The sequence below is a fragment of the Wyeomyia smithii genome, chromosome 2 (assembly GCF_029784165.1).
Source record: "Wyeomyia smithii strain HCP4-BCI-WySm-NY-G18 chromosome 2, ASM2978416v1, whole genome shotgun sequence".
Taxonomy (NCBI): domain Eukaryota; kingdom Metazoa; phylum Arthropoda; class Insecta; order Diptera; family Culicidae; genus Wyeomyia; species Wyeomyia smithii.
The window spans coordinates 181,677,667-181,691,726 of record NC_073695.1 but is presented as its reverse complement, the minus strand read 5'-3'; the positions used below and the strand labels follow the sequence as shown (position 1 = coordinate 181,691,726).

General features: G+C 36.3%; 1 protein-coding gene across 1 annotated transcript in view; it reads right to left on the bottom strand.

Annotated features, from left to right (window-relative positions):
* LOC129724280 (Kruppel-like factor 3) overlaps positions 1 to 12,795 on the bottom strand; it is a 342,621-nt gene extending 329,826 nt beyond the window's left edge. Inside the window, exon 1 of the mRNA XM_055679014.1 lies at positions 11,587 to 12,795. The gene's annotated coding sequence lies outside the window, so the exon portion shown is untranslated. The remainder of the gene's footprint in view (positions 1 to 11,586) is intronic.
* Positions 12,796 to 14,060: the final 1,265 nt, after the last annotated feature.

Here is a 14,060-nt window from a genome sequence, read left to right as displayed (position 1 = left end):
GAACAAACCAAGCAAATGAAACCGAATTTGGCATGTGGATGTTTTAAGGGGTAACTAATATGTCCATAATAGTTGGATGAAACACAAATTTGTGCACATCTCGAGAACTAATCAACCAAATGGAACAAAATTTGGCAGGTAAATGTTTTTAGTGGTAACAAATATGTACATAATGGTTTGACGCCCCTCCCTTTTCTGGAAGTACATGGTTCTTAACAAATTTCTGCACATCTCGCGAACTAATCAACTAAATGGAACCATATTGGCAGGTGAATGTTTTTAGTGGTAACAAATATGTTCCATAATCGACCTCAGACAACATTTTGGATTGTAAGATGGCAACTTCCGGTTTCTGGAAAACAGCCGAAAATGGCCGATTTCCACCCAATATATTAATATCCGGATCTAGAATAATACACAGGAGCTAAAATCGACCACAGATAGCATTTTAAATTCTAAGATGGCGACTTCCGGTTTCTGAAAACAGCAGAAAATGACCAAATACCACCCAATATGAGTTACTCTTTAACCAGTATGCCGTTCAAAATCCAGAAATTGTCTCCAAATGCCATTATTAAATCCAAAATGGCGACTTCCGGTGTCGGAAAAAACAGCGGCAAATGACCAATTACCACCTAATATGGGTATTTCCGGAACCGTAATGATGCACTGGAGCCACAAGTCGACTTCAGACAACATTTTGAATTGTAAGATGGCAACTTCCGGTTTCTGGAAAACAGCCTGAAATGGACGATTCCCATTAAATATTAGTATGTATGGAACCAGAAAGATGCACAGAATCTAAAAATTGATCACAGACACAATCTTGAATTTTAAGATGGTGACTTCCGGTGTCTGGCAAACAGCCGGAAATGACCAAATACCATTCAATATGAATGTTTTCGGAACAAGAATTACGCCCAGATGGCAGAAATTTATTTCACAGGCAATTTCAAAGTCCAAAATGACGACTATCGGCTTCTGAAAAACAGTCCAAAGTGACCAAATATCACCCAATATGAGTTTTTCTTTAACCAGTATCCTAAATACCATTTTGAAATCCAAGATGGCGACTACCGGTTTGTGAAAAACAGCCTAAAATAAACAAATACCATCCAATATGAGTATCTCTGGAACCAGAATGATGCAAGGAGCTAACAATTGACCTCATGCACCATTTTGAATTGCTAAATGGCAACTAATAGGCAACTGTCGGAAATGACCGAATAATACTCAATATGGATATTTCCGTAAACGTGATGATGCATAGAAACCAAACATTGACCCTGGACACTATTTTGAATTTGAAGACGACCACTTTTAGTTTCTGGAAAACAACCAAAAATACCTCCCAATATGGGTATTTTCGGTGTCAGATTGATGCCAGAAAGTCTGCTGATAATGACAGAATACCACCCAATATGAATATATTCAGAATGAGGGCGATGTACAGAAGCCAAAAGACGAGGATGTTGTCATTTCGATAAAACCAATCATTTCAAACGATTTGTTATTTGACTTTGATCATATCCTATGGCCGATTCGTCGTGCATTTGCAGACTTCAAACAAACCGCAAGGAATCAATGAACTTGGAACGTTCAAATAGTACGACACCACATTTAAATCATGTTGAGGCCACATATATCGATCAAAGCAGGTATAGTTTTAAATAGTCTTTGAATTTCTCTTTTTTCCATAACTTTTGAGCCACATATCAAATTGTTATGAAGTTTGTTATTTGTCAGTTTGAGAGATGACTAGTTCGTATGACACTAGTTATGTTCAAATAAGTCATGTAATCTTTGAGATAATAGACTTTCGTTGTTTTATTAACAATTTAATACATAACGGTTGCTTAAGTTCGATTATAATCAAATGAAATGGGAACGTGTAGGGCAGCCAAACTTTGAAACCACGTGTTCAATCATAATTCATCAGTTAACTCTTAACTAGCCCGCCCATCTGATAATAATAATCAAATCGGTTGTGTAGTTTCTGAGATAATAAAGTTTCGTAATTTTCACAAGTCGGCACATAACAAATGAAGTTTCAGTTCGATTACAGTAAAATTCAATAGGGTCTTCTGAGGCAGCTAGACCATTCATTTGACACTAATTTTGTGGAAATCGGGTCGGCCATCTCTGAGAAAAGTGAGTGAGTCCAAGTAGTCTTCGGAATATGTTCCTTTGCATAGCTGGATTTCACATTTTTAAACATAACAGGCAAAGTAATAGTCCGAATGCAAAACAAATCAATAGGGTCTTATGGGGCATTTAGACCTTCCATTTGACACTGATTTTTTGAAAATCGGTACAGCCATCTCTGAGAAACATGAGTGAGATTAAACAGTCTTCAGAACACGTTTCTTTTCATAACTTTGGAACCACAAATTCAATCTTTATGAAATTCAAAACTTAGGGGTTTTTAAGGTAGCTTGTTCTTTTGAGACCAATTTTGTTTAAATCGGATGTGTAGTTTTTGAGATATTGATGTTTCATGATTTTCACATTTTTAAACATAACCTCTAAACTAAAAATCCGATTACAATAAAATTCAATAGAGTCTTATGGGGCAACAAGACCTTTCATTTGCAATTGATGTCATGAAAATCGGTTCAGCCATCTCTGAGAAAAGTGAGTGAGAATAAAAATCTGCACATACACACACACACACATACAGAAAATGCTCAGCTCGTCGAGCTGAGTCGAGTGATATATGCCATTCGGACCTTTGGGGCACTTTTATACTTTCGGTTTTGCAAGTGATTGCTATACCTTTCTAGGAGAGAGGCAAAAACAAAAACAGGTCAAAGCAAAAACAACAAGAGCAAAGCAATGAGGATAGAGATATTAGCTAATTGGCTTGCACCAACGCGGTCTCTCATATGCAATTGTCAAAATGTGCGGGATGACAACAGTAGAAATATTTTCTTTTTTCTTTTTCGCATGCAACGTGAATTGCGAAATTTGTAGGGTTGCATCAAATGTCATTTGCTTAAGTTGGCCGTGTTGCCAACTGCTGCAAATCAGGTTTTGAATGGTTTTCGAACATGTTATTCGCGATATCATGTAGCCGAGGCGATATATGATGACAGCTCGATTGTATGGAATATTCGGTGATATGGCCTCCATGGCACGAATCGCCTGATATCAGGTGATATGGGGTGTAGTGTGAACGGGGTATCAAACAAAATTTTTCTTTAGAGCTGTTAATTTTCGAGGGTTAAGACACCAAAATTTTAAGCGATCCAACTGAAATTTTGCACAGGTTATGATGATGACAAGATGGCGATTTCTAGTTTTCTGGGTTCGGTGGAAACGGATATCCAGGAGTTATGAGGTAACTCCTGGGGAACAAGGAGGTCTCAATTAATAAAGAAAACAAGATTTTTCATGCGTTATCAAAACTTTTTCAAATAATTCGATTGTCTGTTGACCGAAAGCTGGTGTCCAGATGAACTTGATGTCCGACGCTACAGTTAAGTCTTTTTTACACGTTTTTACGACGATTTTCCGAATAACGCGGTTTTTTACGTCGTTTTTTTTTTAAATAACGCAGTTTTTACACGGTTTTATTCGCACGATTTTTCTTTGTCGTACAACCAAGATTTCTAGAAATTTACATTTCAGGTGGCCTCAATATTCTGAGCTTGATGAAGTTGCATAAAAAACCGCCGATTTAGAAGTATTTTAGAAATCAGACACCAGCGGTGATTCAGCGATCTTAAGCAAAGTTTTACAGAAGGGAACTACATTATTTGGGCCTGACGAAAATTGTCAGCGGATCTGAGGCGATTGATAGACGATTGTTCATGAATTTCTGGAGTGAACTTGAATAAATTTTGTTCTTCAATTGATAATCAAATTGTAAACGATAGTTTGAAACTTTTAATTAATAGACTTTATTTGAAATCTCATTTTTGATAAAGATTTTTTCCTTTCCCGGTTCCCGGGAATTCCCGGGAAATGAGATTTTTCATTCCTGTTTCCCGGGAAATCTATTCTCGGGAATATTGCAAACCCTATATGGGATATCACTTAAGCTTTTGCTATTTGCTTAATTTAATTTAGTAATTGAAAATAGAAAAAAAAAACAAAAACAGGTCAAAGCAAAAACAAGATGGCTAATTTGGGATTCCATCACCATCCCTATGGTACAACAATTCAGTAGCTTCCGCTTTGGATCGATAACGGCGCCGGCTATGTCGTCGTTACGGTCGATTAGCGAAGAAAGGAAGAAAGTGTTAAGCAGGTATTAGACGAAGCAAATATTTGCTATTTTTGGTACGATTTTTATTTGCACAAAATTAAATCTGTATGAAAAAATAGCAAATATTTGCTTCGTCTAATACCTGCTTTACACTCGTTGTTGCCAGGGACCAAGTTTACCTCTGCATCGATTGGTACCGGAAAAGTACTTTTCTCACCGTAGTAAGTGATTTGTATACTTTTTCCCTCCCCTGTATGCTTCCTTCTAGGCTCCGTCCTCGTTAGTTACTGCTGGTATTGGCAATAATAATTACCTTGCGAGATGTATTCATTCAATTGTGTTTCTGGACTGATTTTTTCTTCTTGTATTTGAGGGAAGAATCAAAGTAGGGGATGGGAAGAGGTCTGGGAATAAACCCATGCGTAAAAGTCGAACGATCTGATTCTACTAGGATTCGAACCCATGACCATTCGTTTATCAAACCAAACTCTGTAATCTTGAGGCTACGAACTTTTCTTCAAGATGACTTTGATATTTTGACACAAAATTTTAAACTTTTTCGATTTAATATATAGTTTGGCATTTCTTTTCCAATATTTTTGAATTAAATTCAGAACAACTTTGAAACGCATTTATTTAGGAAGTTATTTGTTGTATGCTTTTTGAATTGAAATGTCTATCAGAATACAGTTGAATCCCTCTGAAACGTCATTTTTGTAACGACAAATCTCACTATAGCGACATTCTCAAACGCCCTTCAGTTTAATACTAAAATTCTTCGTTTAATTGCGACATTTCGCTATTACGACCTTCCTCTATAACGGCATACCAAAACTCATACTTGTCATTTTTTATTTCGACAATAGTACAGTCGAACCTCTCTATAACGACATTGCTAAATCTATAACGACATTCTCAGCGGTACCTTCTGTTCTCCATATACAATTTTTTTTGTATTATTGTGACGTTTCGCTATAACGACAGTCCCTTGCGATGTCGCTATAAAGGGATTCGGCTGTATTTTTTTCAAATTCTAGACTACTTTTATTCTTAAAAATATTTAAATTAAAAAAATGCTTTGAATCTTAACCTTAAAATATCATTGTTCCTTCCCTTATTCTGGGTCTTTTACCAAAAGTTTCGTTATTTTGTTAGTTGCTTTCGAAAACAAAAAATGTTGAAAATGCAATTACCGACTGGTCTGTAAATTAAATTTAATGTTTAATTCGAACTTTTTGCAGTAAAAAATTTTTTCATAGTGTATTTTTTCACAAAATATTTAATATTTCATTTTCAGACAGATTCTCTTTACAATCAAAAGGTCCTGAGCTACAATGTTTCCAAAAAAGTCCGTGCTCAAATACAGAAGTCCTTTTAGAAAAATACTCTTGAAGCTAAAAATTGAATACAAACGAGAAAAACTGTCTTTATGCTAAAAATGGTATGGACGATCGGTCGTTTGGCGTGTTTTTGCTCTAGTGCATACTTATGTTGAAAGGACATAATTATCACACTGGCAAATACAGGTTTTGCCTTAGAGATCAAACTGGACAGATTATAACTTTTAAACCATTTCTATGGATTTTGGTGCCCCTAGCAAAGATAGTTTTTTCAGAGTCTTTAATCAGTTTTTCCGTAAGCCAACGAAGAAGCGATGAACCCGATGAGCACTTACTGTGCGACATTTTAAAGCTTTTATGCATACATACAAGGCTCCAAAATTCACAGAAATAGTAAAAAAGTTGTAATCTTTTTAAGTAACTTCTTATAGCATTAGGGCAACATTTTCACGCTTTTGTCGATCAGTATTATCAACAACTTAACCGAAGACACAAACCAATCAAACAAACCGGAGACACTCTCGAAATTATACTTCCATTAACACAAACAACTTTTCGCAGATATTTAAATAAAATTTGCGCTGAGTGCGTATTAATAACAAAAATTTTTCTAGAGCCATAACAGTTGTTGACAACAGTTTTGTCCTTCTAAAGATAATAAATACACTGTGAAACGAGAACAAAATAAATTTTGAAAATTTTGCTTGTTTCATTTTCTCCAAGTTTGAACAGCTACAATGCTTGGTTAACACTATGTAATTTTCGTAAAAAAAAACAGATTTTAAAAAGTGGGCTTTTTAAAATACTAAATTTATAATATATTTTTTTGATTTTCATAAAAAATGTTTTCTTTCTTGTACATGTTATACTACCTACAACTTATTTTCAGTGGAATACGGCTTCTCAGTCGTAACGCTGGATCAAAACGCATGTTACATGTCCGACGTTTCGGCCCTTGAAATTGTCTTTCCTCAACGGATAAAAAGTGGTATCGTTTTTCGTTCAGTGTACAAAGCTGTACGATCGGTTGTCAAAGCTATCAACAGGTTCTTTTTTAAGATACCACATCGAAAAGCACGCTGGGTTGCTGTATACTTGATTCGTTTTCTCGTGCTTTTTATCACAATTGTTACCACTTACAATAACATCAAGTTGGGTTCTAGCTAGTAAGTGGTAAAATCTTGAAAGGGAAGCTATGATAACCGATTGTTAAGCTTTGTACGCTGAACGAAATAGGATGCAACTTTATATTCTTTGAGGAAGGCCAAGTCCAAAGACCGCAACGTCGCACAGTGGTCGGAAAGGACTGAAATCAGGGCGAAATTAATAACTACTAAGGGTTGCCTCCTAGATAAACGATGTCTTCTCGAAAGTTGATCCTGAAACTGTTGGCCAACTTTTGGTAATGGCTATGTAGTTCAAAATTTCACCACTAGGGCGGCGCTATCGCTAACTTCTCAAGGAAGCAAAATAGAAGGATAATGTCTAAAGAAAGTTTGTAAAGATTAGTATTTTGAGAAACTCTTCCTCGGACATGAAGTTAGTACCTGATGTATTTTTTGAGAAATTAAGCAATCAACCTTAAAAAACATCATTTTTGGCTACTTATAGCATTTTAAGAAGAAAAACCCGAAAAATCCCAAATTTCACGATCCAGGTGTATCAAACATAGTTAAGGTATGCGTAACGGCTATTAATATTCAGGTAGTTTGAGTTTTATTTTTATGAGTGGCGTTCTAAGCTAACATTGCTAGCTAAAAAATGGCCGCTTGCGCGTCGCACGCTCGTTTTTGTTTTTGATACTGTGAACGTTTCGGCGATAATTGCCCAGAAAACTTTTTTGTTCCTGTTTCTATGAACACGAGGGAACATTTTAGTCTATGAACCAGCGCGGGTATCGGCGGGGATACCATTTAAAACTCTACATAAAGTTGGAGTGCCAAGTATTTCATTATACTTATTTTGTGGAGGGCTTATTTCAACTTTAACAACTTTAAAAATGATATCTGAAGTTGTTAGAATCCTAGAGTAAGGCTATATAATCAATTCGACACTATTGTAATATTTATCACAACTTCTGCATTCTGTAATAAATCACCTGGGAAAACAACGTGAAAATAGAGAAGTCGTGAATGAACAAGAACCCTACTTTCTCAACTATGTTAAATGTATGACAACAATAATAATCCGAACATTCTGGTGATTTTTCACTAGCTTAAACCCTGCAGAAATGATTCCCGAAGAGGGCTTGCTCGATGCATTAAGTTGAAAGACTTTTAAGACTTTTTTCCGACTATATGCAGTCCCAGACCACTGTGCGTCGGACATGAAACATAGTAGCATTTCAAGTAGCCGTATTTCCCCAACAAAAAATCCAAATTTCATCCTTTAGAGTTTAAATTTTTCTTGATCAAACGACCATCAATATTTAGCTAACATTTTGTATATTTTATGAAGAAAATTTAGGGTTTAAAAAATTAGCTTTTTAAAATATTTACAAAATTTACAGTGTGTTTCGGAAGGACAAAAAAACTACATATGTACAACTTTATCGAAGATATCACACCAGTCAAACAAACCTAATTTTTTTCAATCATCAATACATCTTTTACGCAAGCCCTTTTCGAAAATTCGTGAAGAAAATATTTTTAATGACACAAAGTCGTGAATGAAATATTTTTAATGACACAAATGAAAGCATGATTTTTTGGCTGGTAAGAACATGTGTGTGAAAATTTTAGTAAAATTATAAATGGCCCTATTTCGCATGGAATTGCAATACTAAGCTATCACTGGTGTTAAATGTTATATATATTGATCAATTAAACTTTCATGTAACATTTTGAAACTTTTCGTAACATTTTTCAAATTTTAAATTCCTTTAGGTAAAACGTTTTTCGAAACAATTTTAACGAAGTGACAGAATTTGGACTACATCTTAAAACCTCGATTCCCGAACAGATTTTTATGTACAACTGAAAAAGCCTCCAATGCCACTCTACGGGATGTTGAGAAAAATGTACCCATCTCGCAGATCAGCGTTTCTCAACCTGGGGTACGCGTACCCCTGGGGAAACTCGAAAGCCTTCAGGGGGTACGCGATAGAAAAAATCAGTAATGGCGGACAGAGCAATTTTTTTATTATACCCAATTTGTTGTACAATCTTGCTCTTAAAAACATGATTGTAGCAATCATTCAAACCATAGTTTAATTTGAAACCAGAACTACTCTACTATTAAATAATCTACCACTACTCTCCCCCACTCTGCGATAACATTATATGGGTCATTCCATACGAAGTGTACATGCCACTTAGACACGACCATCACGAATTTGGCTCAAAGCTGGGGGAATTATTCATCTAGGTTCACTATGAAAAAATCCCAATTTTGGTGTCGATTGGAATACCCCCCGCTCTGTGGGATCCCCCTCTTTGTGACAAAGTCAGGCAATTTTTGTTCAAAATTCCTTTTTTCTTTTCCTTACAATTCATAGATGTAGGACGTCCGCAAAATACTGATAGATGATATTTAAAGAAAATAAACCAAGGAATCCAAAAAAAAATATAATTTTTGACTGGAAGTGTTGCCAGATAGATTATTTTTGTATTTGAAAACTAAATTTACATTTTTCGGCAAATGCAGCCATTTTTATTTTAAATTTGATAATTTCATCGTGTTCCTTGGAAAATTTCACGTAAGAAACAAGTATCATCTCGAGGTAATATGAGCCAATCTCGAGATATAACATTTTTACGAAAATAGTTGTAATTTTCGTAAATAATTTATTTTATGGTTTATAGCCGTAAAACGCCCGAAAAATAGTGATGAGTGAATTTTGAAGAAAATAAACCAAGGAATCCAGAAAAACATCATTTTTGACCGGAAAAGTTGCTAGATCGATTATTTTCATATTTTAAAATTAAATTTGCATTTTTCGGCAAATGTAGCTGAGTTTATTTAAATTTGAAGGTTTCATCGTGTTTCTCGGAAAATTTTACATAAGAAACACTTATCATCCCGTGGTAATATGAGCCAATCTCGAGATATAGCATTTTTTGGTTTTAAATTTCGTAATTAGTTTTTCGTAAATATGCCGATATTCCGAGAAACACGAGGAAATATTCAAATTGAATGTAAACTCAGTTACATTTGCCGAAAAATGCAAATTTAGTTTTGAAATAGAAAAATAATCTATCTGGCAACACTTCCGGTCAAAAATAATATTTTTTCTGGATTCCTTGGTTTATTTTCTTCAAAATTCACTCATCACTATTTTTCTGGTGTCTTACAGCTATAAACTATAAAATAAATTATTTACGAAAATTACAACTATTTTCGTAAAAATGTTATATCTCGAGATTGGCTCATATTACCTCTTGTTTCTTACGTGAAATTTTCCAAGAAACACGATAAAATTATCAAGTTTAAAATAAAAATGGCTGCATTTGCCGAAAAATGTAAATTTAGTTTTCAAATACAAAAATAATCTATTTGGCAACACTTCCAGTCAAAAATTATAATTTTTTTGGATTCCTTGGTTTATTTTCTTTAAATATCATCTATCAGTATTTTGCGGACGTCCTACATCTATGAATTGTAAGAAAAAGAAAAACGGAATTTTGAACAAATGACTTTGTCACAAAGAGGGGGGTCCCACAGAGCGGGGGGTATTCCAATCGACACCAAAATTGGGATTTTTTCATAGTGAACCTAGATGAATAATTCCCTCAGCTTTGAGCCAAATCCGTGATGGTCGTGTCCAAGTTTATTCTTTTCCGTGGTCACTTCGTATGAAATGACCCATATGAAAAATATCGCCAAGGGGTACGCGGACAAAAAAAGGTTGAGAACCGCTGTCGTATATAGTTTCTACAAACGGTTCCTCTTTGGTTCTATCTGAAGAATATTTTCAAGGCTAAGGAAATTTTCAAGGTGGAATATAACGATTTTTTTCCAATTCTGTAAAATTACTTTTTAATTTGCTCAGGTCTCAGAATCTCTTTTCATAAGAGAAGTCTTTTGTAAAGCATTTCCAACCCGGAGTAACAGGCAAACATTTCTTTTTGAAACTAAACTTAAAAGTTTAGCACAATATATTTGATCAAAATAACGTAGAATTCCAGTTATGATAAATTAAATATGAAACTAATCGTTCATTTTTAGAACCATTTATTTGATAGTTGAACCTAAAAAATCTAAAAGTTATCTCAAATTTGACAAATGGAAATCATTGATGTTACTATTTGAATAATAAGTATGTTTATTTATACATCGAACAGTATCACAATAATCATGTTTAAATAGAACTACAGATTTTGTATTTCGAAAAATGTTCGTAGAAAATTTAAAATTATAAAACAAAAACCGGCACAAAATGTGTCTTTATTACGAGCTTTGCGAACGTCAGAAGCAAAGAAGACGATCATCGCAGAAAAGAATAAAACAATGATCGCAATTGTCCAAATCCTACAAATCGTTCGTTTTGCCTTGACCATTTACAAACCTGCGCCTGCGAAATATTTTCAACACAATAAAGAAACTATTTTTATGTTACAAAACGGAGGCACATTTCGTTATGCCTTTTTGTTTGCCTTTTTTTTTTTTGATGTAGGATATAAAAAATTATAATTTGCACATAGCCTTGCGAAAATAAACCAGAGATATATTTTGAGTAACATTTTAAATTTTTCTCCTGAGCACAAAAGTTCTTAAGCCAAGGAAAATGTTCATTGTTAAGGAATCACCCGTTTAGAATTACCAGATTAAATTTTTCACGGAAGCCTAAACAAGATTATATGTTAAATTATGGAAAACAATCAAACACGTTTTACCTTATAATAAACCCATTAACTAACGCTAGCCCCGCTTATTCTGTTGACTTGAAAGTCTGTGTCAATTCCAAAAATCTTTTATAAGCAATAAAAATCTAATGTAAGCCACGTAATTGGGGAAGATAAACTTAACGAAAAAAAAATAGTTTTCGCATTTAGTGGAATCTTTGGCTCAGACACGCCGCATGTTCAATCTACTTACCAAGTGCACTTATGTGTTCGCAAAAACAGCTTCAGCGCGATTGCGTTCGCAATAGGCATCTAACACTTTTAATAAAGTAACAATTTCAGCAACTGCAGTTCTTCTAGCTAGTACACCGTGGAGATTAGCTCTACAATGGGCCAGTTCATGATAGACACCGGAAGCTAGCCTGCCCTCGACGGTGCCGTCATAACAACAAAGTAGTTTAGTCCAAGGTTCTGCATGGATGCACAAAATCGATTCAAAACTTACAAGCTTTCTCAACTCGGCGGCGGCGCGGCCGGTCGATTCAGAAGTTCTATGCACTGCGCACTGATTACTGGTTGCCGCTTATAATGTTTGCTATTATTACAATTAATATTGATGTAGAGTGCTCGAGGTGGTCAAGTTTCACCTTGGCTAGACATACACCGCGAACTGGGTTTACTGCAGGGCTGGCCGGCTGGCTGGCTGTAACCTCTAGATGCCAAATTGTTGAGATTTTCTCACCACTCTGCTGCACTGCGCATATGCCCCGGCTTTGGGCTCGCATTTGTTTGTGCTTGTATGGTTTTTAGGTAAACATACTTGTACCATAAACACCAATTTTCCAATTATGTATCACTACTCAGCAACCGTGCACTTAGTTTGGCTAGCGGGGCTATTGGATCAAACGATAGAGAGCAAGCACTCTCACATTCACACAGTCACTACAATAAATAACATCAACAACCGCGCTGTCGTCCCCAACAATACCACAGAAGTTGGCGCAAATTGATCTAATTGAAACGATAATAACAGTAATCAGAATCCATAATACACAAACACGAGCACATGACTGAGCCAGTTGGGTGTCGGGTGGCGTCGGGTTGCCACTTGTTAGTCACCGCAGTTCCGCTTGGTGGAGTCCGACAAACTAGATCGTTTTGCGAACCTCCCAACACTACTTTGTTTACATTTCGTTTCAAAAGCTGACACTTGCGGAACCGGCTTCCGTTGCGGTTCGATACTGGCCTTTTTAAGTATGACACTTGATATAGGTTCTAACAGAAAAAAAAACGGAACAGCTGTTCGCAATATTGTCGGAACAAGAAGAAACACAGGAAGAGCCTTTTTTACTTGGCAAGTCAGAACAAAACAACACATAAACAGCGAGACGAGACAGAGAGCTTTCCAAGACTGGAATTGAGAAGTGCAAAAGCGCGCCAAAAGAGAGAAACACGTCCTGCCGTCACGCGGGACAGCTCAATACTGAAAATGAAATTCATAATAAACAAGCAACAAGCAAGCAGCCCGCGCAGTACCATACGGAGCTGTAAAAGGTACTGAGATATACCGACAACACATATAGCGAAAAACCAGCAGAATGTCTCACCGGAGCCACCAGCCTGTGAGCCCATGCATTGCACAGAGCCATGCCAAAACCAGCAAACATAAGCAGCAAGTAAGCAAGCCAGGCAGCATCATGAGCGCGCCCTGCCGCCTAACAAACACTCCGACTGAATGCCGTGCCACCCTCTCGCACTTGGAACTGCACGCTGCTCACTCGGTCGCTCGTTTGCCGCCGCACGCCGCCAACGGCTCTAGCAGGCTTCTGCTGCTGGAGACACTGTCGGGCTGTGTTGTGCCCTCGGCGCACTCCAACAGCGGAGGGAAGAGAGTATGAACCGTAGCGGTGGACCCACGAAGCTGTAGTACGTACACACCCACCCAGCAGTGGTTAGGAGTGGTGTACCGTTGGCACTGGTTGGTTTAGACCATTTGAGAGAGCTTTTGGCGTTGATCGCTGGTAGATCCGTCAGTCGGGCTTTACCAAAGAAGACTTTTATGAAATTACTTTATACTGCAAATCTATACTTACTCTTAAGGAGCATGCATAAATGACGTAGCTTTTTTAGGTTTTTTTGACCCCCCTCCACCATTGTAGCATATCGTCACAAAGCCCCCCCTAGATAATGACGTAGCTTTATAAGAAACCCCCCTTCCTTCATTTTTTCGTAAATTCTAATATCAAGAACATACATTGATGAACAAGAAAAAACAAGAAAGTATTAAAAATGATTCTAAACAGACAAAACTGTAATAAAAATGAACAATTAGAACAAAACCGAACTTTTTTCTTAGTTTCATATTCGCTACGTAGCTTGTCTTGAACCACCCCCTCCCCCTCCCCCTCGTCACATTTTGACACAAAACTGCAAAACCCCCTCGAATGCTACGTCTTTTATGAATGTTCCCCCACATATGCAGCTGCAAGTGGAGGGCTAGGAGGGTAATTTTAAAAGGTATTTATATTTTTTGAATTTCATGAATTTTCGTGTAGTCTCGGCGTTTACCAATATGAATGCTGATCCTTTCACTGCTCCTTGCTATCCATGTTTGTTGCGCATGTATGAATGAGAGCTATTTGTTTGTATCGTAATGACCTGGAAAATTTTGCAAAATAAAATACGCAAATTTCGAAATAAAGGTTTTTTCATTTGAATGAAATTTTA